The sequence below is a fragment of the Equus asinus genome, chromosome 7 (genome assembly GCF_041296235.1).
Source record: "Equus asinus isolate D_3611 breed Donkey chromosome 7, EquAss-T2T_v2, whole genome shotgun sequence".
Lineage (NCBI taxonomy): Eukaryota > Metazoa > Chordata > Mammalia > Perissodactyla > Equidae > Equus > Equus asinus.
Window position 1 is genome coordinate 89359976 of NC_091796.1, and position 12601 is coordinate 89372576.

A 12601-nucleotide genomic window follows, 5' to 3' on the forward strand; every position below is an offset into this window, starting at 1 on the left:
GGCCTAGAGTGTGTGGCCAGTGCTAACCTGAATAGACACAAGTGATGGGAACATATTTTGAAATACCAATTGGAGTTTTTTCTTCTAATCCTGGTGCCTTCTCTATTCCAGCCCAGACAGCTGTATACTGCTTTGAGGGGAAGAGGGATGTCACCATATAATCAGAGCACACAGGTTAAAGAAACTTAGCTGTTAATTCACTTATTTCTTTAACAAATATTTAGTACAATTCCTAAGTTGTACGAGGAGGTCTCATTCTAGGCATACAGTCCTTACCTTATGAAGCTGTAGGGGAGGAAGACATTTCCTCTATCCAATGTGGGTTCGTCTGGCTGGAGAACGAATTAAATTCACATGAGACAGAACAGCAAGAGACAATTAAACAAAGCTTTATGAGGAACCATGGCCTGGGGCCTTTCTTCCCGAAGGAAGAAAGGGCACCGAAGAAGTGGGGTGCACAGAGTGGTTATATACCCCCAAACAGGGTGTTTCACATGTGATTGAAATGTCCCTCCCACAATAGTCACAAGATTGCCCTGTCGGCACAGCACTTGATGGACACAGCAGGTAATGGTCTGCTATCTCAGAGGGCGTAGCAGGAGGCAAGTCTATTGTCTTGAGCTGGGTGGTCACAGGTGAGTGCAGCAATCAGTTCCTAGCCTAAGGAAAGATGCTTAATCCTTAAAGAAATGCCAATGTTGGGAGGGGGAGGGAAGTTAGTTACAGGAGGTTACCAGACAAGCACAATAAAATGCAGATTTAAGTCCTTGCCTTTGGCATTGATTAAGAGTTTCTAGAGAGAAGGTCATCTCCTTTCTTCTTCCTGGTACAGAGAGGGAGGCACATTTTACAGATAGAGATTTACCTTACAAATGTAAATGTGTCCTAACAAAGGGCAAGTTCCATTCCTCAGAGCCTCCTTCCCTGTCCCAGTTTATCAAAAGCAATCAGCCTCAAATAATCCTGATGCCAAAGAGACATACCTTGGGGTGGCCATTTCCAGGTCCCCACAAAGCTTAAATTCTACTTGGGTGGATAGATAATAAACAGAAACTAATAAGTAATCAATATAAGTGCTATAACAATAGGATAATATTAATCATAAGATCAAGTTTAAAAGATAGAAAGTGAAGTAGGTGAGGATATTTAGATAATTCATTGAATAAGTGTGATTTAAGTAGTATTGCCAAGTTTAGCAAATAAAAATACAAGATGCCCAGTATGTATCTTCATGAGACATACTTATACTAAAACATTATTTGTTGTTAACTGAAATTCAAATTTAACTGGATGTCTTCTGTGTTATCTTGCAACATCACATTTAAATTGCATCTTGAATAATGTGAAGAAACAGACTATGGGGAGACCTGGAGACAGAGATGCATGGGCAGAGGATTAGCATGTGTAAAATGCCCTAAATCAGAAACAAAGAGGAGAGGAGGCTTGGGGATGGGGATGAGAGGGTGTTCAGACCAGACTGTAGGGCCTGGTGAGTCACGGTATGGATTTTGGATTTTAACTGTGATGGAAAACCACTGAAGAAGTCATCTGGGGAGAAGAGTGACACTATCTGCTTTTTGTTTTAAAAACATTACTTTGGCTTTAGGTAAGAGAGGAAGCAGATGGAGGGGAGAGAAAAAGTTTTTTCTTCTAGCCCAGTTCATTAGCTGGGGCCCTAGAAATTAGACTGACAAAGGAAAGATTAACAAGAGAAAAACAAATAGTAGTGTGTTGTACACATTGCACATACACAGGGGGGTACTTAGTGAGGAGTAACTCAAAGGGTTGGTTACAACTTGGGCTTATACAGCATCTTAACAAAAGAACAATAAATTTGTAGAGAAGTGACAAGACAAAGGAAAGGGACTTGGAACTTCTTGGGGTAGCAAAGTGTGGCAAGGCAAATATGGGGGGAAGTTGATGAAAGGTAATGGTTGTTTTAGCAAGGTTTGTTATGTAGATTCTTCTGGTGCCCTCTCGGCCTGATGAGGGGCTAGAGTTGTTTCTGGTGATTAAGAATCATCCTGCCCTTCCTGGTAGAGATGGGAGTGTAGAGAGTTTTCTCATGTCTGCTTTTTTTAAATTACCTTCAGTTCAAATTAATCCTTATGCCAAAGTGAAATATTTTGAGGTGGCATACTCTGAACTCCTTCATAGAAAAGCTGGTGGAGGAGGCTATTACAAGAAAATTAGCATAAAATGGTGGGGCTTGAAGGAGAGTTGGAGTGGTAGAAATGGTGAGACACAAGTAGAAGAAGAAATGGGGAAGAAATGGAGAAGAAATGGGGAGAGACAGGGAGGAATGGCCATTTGAAAAAGAAAGATCTTAAGACAGACGCTGATTATTCAGCATCTGGAACCAACTCCAAGGAGCTGCATGGAATCAGAGTGAGCCACATTTGTTGTCCTGTGACTTTCTGAAGAGAACTATCAACTGATAGCAGGTGGTGCAGTGTTTGCTATTTTCTGAGACTTGAGTTCTGAGACTTGGCTCTGCATCCAACCCACCCCATATGAACAACTATCTACTGCATTCAATGGCCTGGGATGCTCATAAGTATTCCCTCTCCTTCATCCTGAATATTTAGAGTGTGGTAATGACAGTGTGAAGGCAAAGCCCCCATAGATGTGGTAGGCAGATTAATAGTCCCCACAGGTGTCCGCATCCCACTCCCCCAGAACCTGTGCATATGTTATGTTATATGGCAAAGGGGAATTAAAGTTGCAGATGGAATTAAGGTTGCTAGTAGGCTGATCTAAACATAAGGAGATTTTTCCTGGATTATCTAAGTGGGTCTAGTGTAATCACCAGGGTCCTTTAAATGTGGAAGAGAGAGGCAGAAGAGTCAGTGCCAGAGTGTCATGGTGGGAGAAAGACTCAGTCTGCTTTGGAGATGGAAGGCGGCTATGACCTAAGGAATGTAGACAGACCCTGGTAGCTGGAAAAGACAAGAAAATAGATTCTCCCCTAAGGGCTCCAGGAAGGAAAGCAGCCCTGCTGACATCTTAATTTTAGCCCAGGAAGACCCATTTCAGACTCCTGGCCTCCATAACTATAAGGTACTAAATTTGTGTGGTTTTAAGCCATTAAGTTTGTGGTAATTTGTTATAGCAGCAATAGGAAATTAATATGCTGACCAATGTAGAAGTGGATAAAACCCACTGGACATCTTCCACTGAGGAGATCAACGATAGAACACGTTTGTCCTCCTCTACACAGAGGAGTCTTCAAATCTGCCCCAGCAGAGGGAGCAGGAGACATTACCCAGATGATTGAGGGGAACATAAAATGCCCTATTTCTTCCAATTTTCTGTATCCTTGCCTCAATTATCAGTGGCTTTAGACTAAATGTTTGTGTCCCTCTAAAATACACATGCTGAAATTGTGGGGGATTGGAATTGGCCACCCCAAAATGTGTCTCTTTGGTTAAGGACAAGAGATTCTTAAAGGAACTTTGACCTTTCCTCTAACTGCCTAAAAGAGTTTAACATAGAAGCCCTGTCCCCAGGACAGGCCATCACCATAGATAACTATGGGTATGTATTGGTAGACTGTGAGGGTCCTTGCTAAGCCCATTCTCAGCAAAGTTCTGTCTACCAAACATTTGCTTTTCAATCTCCATGTGAATTGCTTTCCTCCCCTTTGAAGTCTAAAACCACTACCCCCCAAATCCTCCTTTGTCATTAGCTGAAAACGGTATTTAAGGTGGCTGGGTTTGGCCGGTCTGGCGAGTACTCAGTTTCCTGAGTTTCTCCCACGCACATGTGTTATAAAGCTTTGTTTGATTTTCTCCTGTTATTCTGTCTCATAACAATTTAATTCTTATACTAGCCAGAAGGACCTAGAGGGTAGGGGAATTATTTTCCTCCCCTACAAATTCCTAACCCCCAATGTGATATTAGGAGGTGGGGCCTTTGGGAGGTGATTAGGGCATGAGGGTGAAGTCCTCATGAATGGAATTAATGTCCTTATAAACTAGACTCCAGAATGCTCTCTTTCCCCTTCTGCCATGTGAGGACATAGGGAGAAGATGGCAGTCTATGAACCAGGAAGCAGGTCCTCGCAGATGCTGAATCTGTGTACACTTCGATCTCGGACTTCCAGCTTCCAGAATTATAGGGAATAAATTTCTTTTGTTTATAAGCCACCCAGTTTGTAGTATTTTGTTATAGCAACCCAAGCCAAAACACTGGCTCAGCTTTCCAGAATGAATGGGAAATTTTTGGGTTTAGTCTATTCTATAGAGAAAACCAACTTTTTTGTGACCTTCACTATAAGCTCCTTCAAAGTGCAAACTAGGTCTTATTCAACAGTCTTAGCCTAGCCCTTAGCAAACGATTATTGAACAGATACAGGAATAAATGAATGAGTAAATGAATGATGAATGCTTCTGTTTCCTTTCAATCTTCACAAATGAGTATGGTAGGCCAGTGTGTACATAACAATTGTGTTTTGGAAGATCACAAGTTAAGCTTGAATTCATGCAAGTCATTTTGCAAGGCCTGGTTTGACAGATCCATTTGTTATGCAAGGTCATATTGTTGTAATTGTCCCTTAGCATACATATGGGCCAGGAACCAAGCATTAAAATGCAGTAAGTCCTTGGCATTTAATCTCTTCCTTTGTTGCTTGACCTGATCTCTGACAAGCCGGAGGAGAGCCAGCCTGAAAAGCAGCCTGCAGCCCCGCCAGACTGCTGTAAGAATGACGGCTTTGGTTCACGGGTGGGAGCTGGGCAACGTGAGGGGTGATGCTGTCAGTCCGCAGGGGAGATTGGAACTCAGTTGGCTTGGAGGACTGGAATGGAGGGCAAGGCAGGGCAGAGTGAGAGAACATTAGGAGAACTGTGTGGAGCCGTGGATTATTTCAGAGTTAAATCTGAGATTCATTTGTTCAGTGGTTGCTTGCTTTATTGGATGCTTTGTGCAAGGCACCTTGCAAATTACCATGAGTGAGGCAAAGATGAATTATCACAGCTGACGCTCACTTCCTCCTTATTGTGTGTCTGGCATTGCGTGAGCACGTCAAAAGCAGTATCTCATTTAATCCTCAAAACTATTCTATGAGTGCAGAACAACTATTACACTCATTAAACTGATGAAGAAAATTAAGTTTAGTGACAGTCGCTTGCCCAAGGGCACCCAGTAATTGGCAGAGGTGGATATTCAGACTGAGATCTGATTCAAAAGCCTATTCTCTTAGCTGCCGCACAGACTGCCTGGTCTTTAGTCACTGAACCTAACACTCGAATTGCTCCACTTTTGTTCTAGCAGAGGAACTGAGATGCACAAATACAGAATTTGTGAGACAAAATGGGATAAATGCTGTAAGAAAGGAGTGAGCTCAGCATTATGGAACATGAAACTTCTGGGAATGCAATTCAGACAGGATTTAAGCAGCAGGAGTAAGCAAAGAATAGTGGCAGCTGTTGAGTGTTTACTAGGAGTCAGGTGATTTACCTTCATTTAAAAAATATTTCCTGAGCATCTGCTAGGCATCGAACACCCTTCTAAGTAAGGGGGATCCATTAAGAAATGAAGCAGACAAATACACCTGTCCCCTTGAACCTTGAATTCTGGTATGGGAAGAGAAACAGTAAAGAATAAACTATACATACCTAGTTTATACATACAAGTATATTCACATACACAGTCGAGTATATTGACACACACATTTCTAAATGTTAGAGGGTGTTAAATGCCATGGAAAAAGAAAAAGCAGAAGAGGGGAAGAGGTGTTTTATTTCTTATTTATTTATTTTTTTGGTGAGAAAGATTGGCCCTGAGCTGACATCTGTGCCAATCTTCCTCTGTTTTATGGGACACTGCCGCAGCATGGCTTGATGAGCAGTACTAGGTCCTTACCCAGGATCCGAACCTGCAGGCGTTGGGCCACCAAAGCGGAGTGCGTGAACTTAACCATTACACCACCGGGCCAGCTCTGGGAAGAGGTGTTTGGTGTTTTAAAAGGAGGATAATCGTGAAATAGGATGTCCTGAACTATCTCATCAAACCCTCAGAGCCCTTTTGAGGCAGGTACTATTTTTGTGCGCCCTTTCCAAATGAGGAAACAGGCTTAGCGAGGTCAACTAGTTTTCTCAAGAAAGTAATGGAACCAGGATACCAGCTTGGGCATATGGACTCCAGTGCCTGTATCCTTAGCCCCTATGTTGTTCTCACTTCAAGTAGGCTTGCTTTCTTTTCTTGTCCTTTTCCTCCCTCTCCTTTTTCTTCTAGGAACTACACTTCAGCAGTTATGGCTCTCAGGCCACACTTGACCTTCCCTAGAACTTGCTGACCTTGGAGACACAGAGAGTCCCTTCTCTGTGGGCCCTGCTCAGCCTCAGCTATGGAGTCCCCAGCAAAAGCTGTAAGAGCCTCAGCAGCTTCAGCCCCCACCATCTTCCCACCAGAAACCACTTCCAGCATAACAGAACCATGTCTGTGCAGCCTCAGGGATTCAGCATTCACTTCCCCTGCTTTCTCTACCTTTTGTCAAGTTTCCTGGTCGCTGAACCATATTTGCACCTATTAAGACCTTCAGAAACTGGGTCTTAGGCCAGCAGAGGCCAGTGCGGGGACCAGCTGTTGAGTGGTGAGCTATTGCTCTTAAACCTGAGGATTAAAAAGCCCTTTCTGTCCTGTCCTTCACAATCGTCCCGAGTCCAATAAGGGCTGGGAGCCCCTCCAAGACAGCTCCTATTATGAGATGGATATAAGCAGCTGAAAGAATTGGACTGGAGATCTCCAATTAGCCTCACAATGTGCTCTCCTGGAAAGCCTGGTTTTTGAGGACCCTGCCAGGTCTGGTCTCTGAGATCCCTTCTCGTGTTGTAATTAACCTTTAATGTGTGAGTGGGTACTTTGGATGGGTTTTACAAGCCCATCAGGGCTAGTGTAGGGCAAGATTATCAAGTAGTAGATATTTTAATTCATTCACCAGACAATATTTTTTCATTCAATTCTCAGTACCTGATGAGATATGTACCATACTATTATCCCCGTTTGACAGATGAAAAAACTGAGGTATTTGGAGGTTAAGTTCCCGAAGGCTCAATTTCTAGTGAGTAGCAGGGCTGGATTAGAAACAAAATGCTGTCATAATTCTTTTATAATATTATCTGTAGATGCTGGGGACACATCCAGACAAGATATCCATGATTTCAGGAAACTTACAGTCTAGTGGGGAAATGGGCAGGTAAACTGCAAATATCAGTAAGGGGCCATTTCTTAAAAGTTGGGCAGAGTGCAGGTGGAATACTGGGAAAGAGAATCAAGGGAACCAGTGGGGCTTTCCTTCTCCTTCCTCACGCACATCATTTTTGTCTCTCCAGTAGCATCATATGCATTGGATGACTCCTCTTTCCATAAAATCTGTCTGGCTGTTTCCCAACTCCTCATGATTCTGTTAGAAGACCATCTTAAAACATGCCCAAATGAGGTAGCCAGTCTTACCAGCTAATCTATTGCCCTAAGCTCTAACTGTCTGTTATTGCATAACAAACTACTCCAAAATGTAATAGCTTAAGCAACAACTTTTTTATTATCTATCACGATTTTCTGGGACGGGAGTTCAGCAGGACTTGGCTGGGCTATTCTGTTTCACCTGGCAGAGACTTGGGTCACTTGGTGGTGCACAGCTGGTGACTGGACTGGTCTGGAGGGTCCAAGATGGATTTGCTCATATACCTGGCATCTTGAAGGGACATCTGGGAGGCTGCACACCCTCTCTCTGTAGTCTCAGGACTTCTCCATGCAGTCTCTCCAGCAGGCAGGCAGAATTCTTACATGGTACCTCAGCTACCAGAAGAGACCATAGCTGAAGCTGCCAGTGCTCTTAAAGGCTAAACTCAGCACTGGCATAGCATCACCTCCACCATCCCCCATTGGTTAAAGCAGCTACAGGCCAGCCCAGATCCAAGGGGAAGAGAAGTACGTTCCACCTCTGGATGGGAGGAATGTCAGGGAATTTGCAGCTATCTTTCATCCACTACTCTTTCTAGTTGACTTTGCGTTGAACTTGCTTAAGAGATTCAACGTGTTTCTGATAAAATAATGCATCTTCTCTGAAGACTGGTTGAAGCTGAGGTGCCACAGCCTTTAATATATATTTAGTGTTCAAATAAGACAACTAGACTTTCACAGAGCAATGAATGTACAGTGGCTACCTTTTAATATACACGTGTAAATTGTGAATTTCCAAATGAAATTGTGAAAAGGAGATTTCCCTTGCATTTTTGGCAGAGGGAGTCAATGGTTTTATAGCCCATCTGCTAGGGGTCAGGATGGGGAGGAGGCAGGTCTGGAAATCACTGTGGGTTGTTAAAGGAAAACTGTGGAAAGATGCGCAGAGAGAAAGTGGGCTACATTTTTTTCCAATAGGAGGAGCTATAGAAGAATTCCTGAGAAAGGCAAAGAGATCAAGGGTTGAGAAAATAGGATGCCCAGAAGCAGCATCAGGGAGATGACAACTTCTAGAACAGTTCCAGGAACATCATAAGTATTCATTTAATGGCAAAAAGATTAGTGAAGAGTTGACTGTGGAGATGGTGTGGGTCAGGGGCCTGAGAGAGAGTAGACTTTGGAACAAAAGACTTGAGACTATCTTGGGAGAATTAAATGGAATTATTTGGGTGAACCAAGAACCCGTGCTTAGCACATGGCAGATACTCAAAAAATATTAGTTTCTATTTTTTTATTTTTTTATACAAAAGCAGGATAAAGACAAAAGCTTTGCTTTGGACTATAAGGGTAATTGGAGAATAAGAGTAAGATTAAAGGATAATTCAACTGTTGTGGGTTAAGATATAGAGCAGAGTTACCCAATAGAACTTCCTGCAGTGATGGAAATATTCTACATCTGCACTGTTCAATATGGTAGCCGCTGACCACATGTGGCTATTGAGCCCTTGGAATACGCTAGTGTGACTGAAGAAGTAAATTTCAAATTCTATATAATTTTACTTAATTTAAATTTAAGTTTCAATAGTCTCTTGTGACTAGTGGTTACTCTATTGGACAGAAGGATTTATAAATCACTATTTGAAGCAAAGTCTATAATACAAATGGCACTCATTAACCTTAGGTGTATACCATTTGTACACTGAAATTCTTTTGCATTCTAGCAAAATTCAATGGTTTATTGAGTTACATTAAGTACGTAGTAGACAAAGTTAGGCTTATGGCTAATTGGGAGCAAATGCAGAGACCTAAATATAAGCATGTAAGACTAAGACTGAAGGAAAGGTAGTAATTTAGGGAGCAGCTGGTTGCTCTGGACAAACAGGACCCTGGAGCATGTCAGTAAGTATTTATCAGAATACCATAGTTTGGGTTAGTAAAGAAGTTCAGAGTGCCTTTCAGCCAGCAAATTGAGTGAAATAAGTATTATTTATATTCACCTGGCATAATTTGTTATTCAACTTTTTCTGACGGCAGTAATGGAACTGGAGCAGTTAAACCATGTTCTCTAGGGTACTGGTACTACTGCCAAGAGCAGAAAATTTTCAACTTCCAAAGCCTCAGTCAGCCAGTTTCTCATCTGCATCCCATAAATCATTGAGAAGGAACAAGCTCATTATCTCAGCACTAGGGACAAAAGTCTTTTACATGACACTGAACTTCTGACTACTGCAAAACATGGCAGCTTGCCATCGTTTCTTTAACAGGTGTGTTGGCCCCTTTAACAGACTGGGCCAGAAGTTTGAGGCTATGCCCTGAAATTTCAATTTTGTTATGTGCTGTGGCTTGCAGTGGGCCCACGTCCAAAGGTAACTCGCCCCAGTGCTCTGTGGAGCTTCTTGGATGTTTTGTACTTTTAATAGCTTTGGGGAAAGAGAAGTGGGGATTTCTGTCCCTGAAAATGTCCTCTCTTAGAAGCTAGGAATTAGGAGAACTCTGCTTTACTTTGGGAAGGTGTTTCAATGCTGCTACTCCAAGGAGCTAGGTAGGAGCTCCCAGGTATAGACCGTTAAAATTTCCTATACCACCATCCTGTAGCTCCCTTCCAATATAATGGGGCTGGCTAGGTTCCAGAACCTTCTAAATTACTCAGTATGAAATTCCTGTGTCATATAGAATTTTTCATGACTTTTAGTAAGATAATCACAATCCCAGAAAAGGTCTCTCAACTTTCACCATTCTTTCTAAGGTCAGAAATTCTATGAGTTTTGCATGGAGAGTGTTCCGAATATGGGCATTTTCTTGTTTCCTGATCAAGAAAAGATAATTTAGTAGGAATGAAAAAGGGTATACTCTATAATAGGCATGGCAAATCTTTCCTGTAATAGGTCAGACAATAAACATTTTTGGCTTTTGAGCATGTGATCTCTGTCGTAATTGCTCAAATTGGTAGCAAAGGCAAAAACAATATGTAAGTGAATATATTTGTTGTCTGTGTTCCAATAAGCTTTACTTAAGGACACTGAAATTTGTATTTCATGTTATTTGCTTTTGTGACGAAATCTTCTTTTGATGTTTTTCAATTATTTAAAAATGTAAAAACCATTCCTAACATGCAGGCTGTTAAAAACAACAACAAAACACAAGATGGCAGATCAGATTTGGCCTGTATGCTGTAGCTTGCTGACTCCTACTTTTTAAGATACACACACAAGTAACTGGAGTGTAAATATTTCATTAAATTATTATAGATATTGCTGGATTATAGCCTTTTGGAGTTATGAAAGAATTTGTTTCCATCCTTATGTACAGAGTTCAAAACCACAATTTATTTATGATGAGCATCCCTGTAAGTGGGTATTTTAAAAATAATGAAATATTGTCATGGCATAGTAGAGAGATAACTGATCAAAGTTTCGGGAGGCTAGAATTTTTTCCTCAGTTCTGACACTAAGCAAGGGCTTATTACATTGACTTTTCTCATCTCTAAAATAGGGATAATATTGGCTTTCCCAAACTCATAGGGCTGTTATGAAAACCAAATGAAATTGTGCTCCTGAAAATTCCTGGAAGAGATCAAGTGTTACACGTGTGTAGAATAATTTTCTGGGAGTATCCCAAAATTTCTTGGTTTGGTATAGTGTATAAGTTCTCCCAGCAACTGTGTGGGAAAAAATACTTCTACCTAAATGCATAAATAAAGATGCATATTTTTATATTCATGCTGTGATGATCTGAAGAGAAAAATGATCTACCCTAAATATTTTATCTTTAGCACTAGCAATCTTGCCATATGTAAATCTTTTAAAACCATGCTACAAACTGCTGTTTAATTTAGAATATTATGTTTTCTCTGATTTATTCCAAACATGAAAATGGCCAAAGGGGATGAAATATGCCTGCATGCACCTCATGCATGGGAGGATATATTAAACAATGGATTGAGGATTGGATTAAAGAAGGATGAAGGCCTCCCTACAACTGGTTCTTCTTAATATTGAAAGGTTACCAGTTGACGAGATAGCAAAGACATCTCTTTGAGCTTCTGCTGAGAGATATCGGCAACAAATGATATTGGATGTGTGTATAAATGAAAGTGAAGGGACATATACAATATACTACAATGTGGGAATAATTTCAAGAGTGAAAAATGTTCACATTAAAATCATTCAGCTTGTTTCATTTTGGTTTAACCGATTTTGTACAAGCCTTCTTTGACCTGTAAGAAATAATTCAATGAAAGACTAGAAAACATTGTGAAAAGGGTAAATTTTTGTTTATGTTTCCTAGGGTATGAAATCACTTGTCCCCTAAGTAGGGAGTTTTAATTAAAATAGATGAGAAACCAGGGAAGCAGAGGAGAAAGACGTTTAAACATATTTTTCTTGTGTAAGGTTTTTCATGTTTTCTTCATAAAAGTTGAATTTCCCTTCTGGGCTTTGCATTATAGTTTGCATAATTATTTCAAAGAAATGAGAAATGTGAAAAGGAAAATGGGGTATTTTAGAACTAACCCCAGATATATGCTACATCTGGCGATTTCAGTTAACTTCCCAAGCACTACTCTCTATAATGGTGTAGCTGTCACGAATTATGATGATGCAAAGTTTTACACATCCCACTTCTGACACTCATTTTCATAGTGCTGGCATCTCTGTCTTCTTGTTCTTACTCTTTCTGCTGTCAATGTGTATTCACATAATCCTTATCCTTTTTCATTCTTCCATATTTTTAATATTATTATACTCTTGTTAATAACATGCCTAACATTTTCTGATGTGGATGCATGTCTATGACATTGGCAGCCATGCCAGAGAAATTTCACTTTGGGTGAGACCAGACTAATGTTTCTCTGTAATTTGTAGTGTGATGAAAGAGCCTTTAGCGATGGGTCAATGCTAACAAAAGTTTTTCTCATTAAATATATACCACAGAGTCCTGGCTGAGCTGTTGCTATATTCAGCTTTAATTAGAGGAGACCATAACACGCACTGATACCAGATTCAAAATTTTATAGTGTAGAACTTGCAGGAACTATAAAACCTGATGACACCAAATATGAGTTCAAAAACCTCCATCCACTGTACCATTTTGTTATATCAGAAACCCACTGAAGGAAGAATTACATAGTACAAAAGGAGCACAATATGTTAAATTCCAAATCCTTAGGCACTTTGAAAATTGAAACCAAATTTAAACT

At 40.8% G+C, this 12601-nt stretch overlaps 1 long non-coding RNA gene across 1 annotated transcript in view; it reads left to right on the forward strand.

The window, feature by feature from the left end:
- Positions 1–4592: 4592 nt before the first annotated feature.
- Positions 4593–12601, forward strand: part of LOC139045720 (uncharacterized) — a 209241-nt gene continuing 201232 nt past the window's right edge. The window contains exon 1 of the long non-coding RNA XR_011504726.1: positions 4593–4699. This is a non-coding gene — a long non-coding RNA (uncharacterized lncRNA). The remainder of the gene's footprint in view (positions 4700–12601) is intronic.